The sequence below is a fragment of the Protobothrops mucrosquamatus genome, unplaced genomic scaffold, assembly GCF_001527695.2.
Source record: "Protobothrops mucrosquamatus isolate PMUCROS unplaced genomic scaffold, P.Mucros_1.0 scaffold1554, whole genome shotgun sequence".
Lineage (NCBI taxonomy): Eukaryota > Metazoa > Chordata > Lepidosauria > Squamata > Viperidae > Protobothrops > Protobothrops mucrosquamatus.
The window spans coordinates 154,635-157,590 of NW_015387723.1; positions in this window are offsets into that span (position 1 = coordinate 154,635).

Below are 2,956 nucleotides of genomic sequence, written 5' to 3' on the forward strand. Positions count from 1 at the left end.
CTTGTCTGCAAACAAATCAAAACCCAGCAAATTTTAAACCTGCTTTAATCCCTGCATGCAACTTTCTATAGCTTTGCTGGCCTCATCTTTCCTCCAGAACTTTTGTATTTATTTTAGACTACCTGTACCCAGCCACGCGTTGCTGTGGCTCAGTCTGGTAAAAGCGTGTGTTGCTTTTACGTCCAACAGATGGTGCTGTTTTTCAAAAAAGCATGTTTTTACCTGTCACAGGTGTGACATCTATATAATATAAGTATATAAAAACACGCCCGTATTCGAGTGCAACGTTGTGTCAAAATTTCAAAGCAATCGGTGAAGAACTTTCGGAGATTTAAGATTTTGAACAAACGAACATTTACATTTTTATTTATATAGATTAAATTACATGACAGCCTGACAACATGTCATGACCGGTTCCATGGAGAGAGGTTTTTCCGTGGACCGGAGGGAGCGTGGTTTTGTGTGCTGCCTGCATCTCCTGGATGGGGCTTTGCTTGTTTGTGCGGCCCGGTTGCTGGCATGCTGCGGCCTGGTACTGGTCCACAGACTGGGGATTGGGGAACCCCTGCTTTAGGAGAAACCCAAAGAGGTTCCTGATATTAGCTTTAGATTAGGCCTCTATACAGGTAGTCCTTGACTTATGACAGCAATTGAGAGTCAGGGTCAAAAATTGTCAAGATGGCATCTACAACCATGTGAATTTCCCTGCTGGAACCTTTGAGAAACTAGGAGCCACATTTTGGTTTCCCATCTCGGAAGCCACCAGAACTGCTGAGAAGTCATAGGAAGACTCTAGGCCAGTGGTTCTCAACCTGTGGTCCATGGACCCCCTTGGGGGCCGCAATGTCATCACAGGGGGTCCACGAATGCTTGAAGAAATGTCATGATTTAAATCTTGAGTTAAGCCTTGGGGGTCCGTGGCCACAAAAGGTATTTAAAGGGGGTCTGTGGTGAAGAAAAGGTTGAGAACCACTGCCCTAGGCCATGCTGGCTGGGGAATTCTGGGAGTTGAAGTCCACAAGTCTTAAAGATGCCAAGATTGGACACCTTTGTTCTAGGCTACACAGTTTGGGTGTTCCATACCTGGAGGAGTTGGTTGAATTCATTGGTGCGTGATAAACGCTCTCTGTGATTCTTTGGTGAAGCTGGCTTGCTTCTGTTACAGAAAAAGAAGGAAAAACAAAATGAATATTTCATTTCTACACTTACTGGAACAAATAAGCTTGTTGATAAGCTTTTTTTTAAAAAATAGATTCCTTAGTTATGTTTTTATTTTTTTTTATTCACCACCCAGAGTTCCATTTTTATACACGGGGCTTTATACATTGGTTAAGTAAATAAATACATGGCATACCCTATCCCAGGGGTAGGCAAACTTGGCTCTTTTATGACTCGTGGTCTTCAACTCCCAGAATTCCTGAGCCAGCATGGCTCAGCTTGGAAACCTCTCCCTTTCCCCTCAGCATGGCTGGCTCAGGAATTCTGGGAGTTGAAGTCCACGAGTCATAAAAGAGCCAAGGTTGCCTACCCCTGCCCTATCCTATTGCAACTTTAGCATGAATTGAAGCGATGAACAGGGAAGCGAGAACATACTAACACTCCTTCCTTCTCCTATCTGAGAGTCACTGACCCAAAGTCACCCAGCAAGCTTTGATGCCTAAGGCGGGACTAGAACTCACTGTCTCTTGGTGACTGATCCACATACACCCACCTAGCTTTCATACCTAAGGCGGGACTAGAACTCACTGTCTCTTGGTGACTGATCCACATACACCCACCTAGCTTTCATACCTAAGGCGGGACTAGAACTCACTGTCTCTTGGTGACTGATCCACATACACCCACCTAGCTTTCATACCTAAGGCGGGACTAGAACTCACTGTCTCTTGGTGATTGGTCCAAAGTCAACCAGCTGGCTTTCATGCCTGAGGTGGGACTAGTCTCCTGGTTTCCAACCTGGTGCCTTAATCACTAGAGCAGGGATGTCAAACTCAATTTCATTGAGGGCCGCATCAGCATTGCGGTTGCCCTTGGGGGGGCGGGTGTGTGTGGCCAGGGTGAGTAAGGCCTACTGGGTGGGCATGGCCAACTCTACATCATTCGCGTCAAGGGTACCTGTGGGAGCATGGGCAGGAGTGGGACAGATCTGAGGGTCTCTGGCAGAAGGGATCAAGCCGGATATGTGAAGTAGGCGAGGGCCATTTGCTGGCCACTTCCAGGCGATGGTGCATTTCTTCATTCCTCACAAAGGGTGACACCTCCCCAGCATGCACCCATGGGCCGGGGCCGACGCGGCAGGGGCTGGTTCCTCGCTGTTTCCAGATGGCCTTGTGGAGCTAAGACTGAATGCGTTTCAGCATAGATGGCCACCACAAAATTGTACATTAGCTCCCGGCTGGCCTGGGCCAGGGCCAAGGCAGCGGGGGCCGTTCCCTCATTGTTTCCAGAATGGCTTCGCGGGCCACATGAAAACACTTCGCGGGCCGCATCTGGCCCCCGGGCCTTGTGTTTGACATGTCTGCACTAAAGCAAACAGTTCCTAGGAAAATTTAGTAATTGATGCAGTGCCATATGTCAGTCCGTTGAGGTTGATAGTCATGAAAAAGGCACTGCAAGAATTACAGGAATTCTACTTTATAACAGAATCTTAAAAGCCTGAAAGATTTTCCCCTTCTGCCAGGGGTTAAAAAAAAAGTACTCTAAATTAACATGGGAAACAGTTGGTGGACCTGAGGTCTGGCTCCCAATGAGAAAAGGAAGAGAAATGCTATTGTTTGCTGTCTAACACAATGCATAGTTTGACCCGAGTTTCCTAAAAAAAACCTCAGGTTGCTATTAAAAGTATCACCGGCTGGGATCATGCAATGATGAGTGGAGAAATAGGACCGCTTTGCTTACAACTTCTATCAATATTCAGACACAAACATTTTATGCTTGACTTTGGCTGATGTGGAGG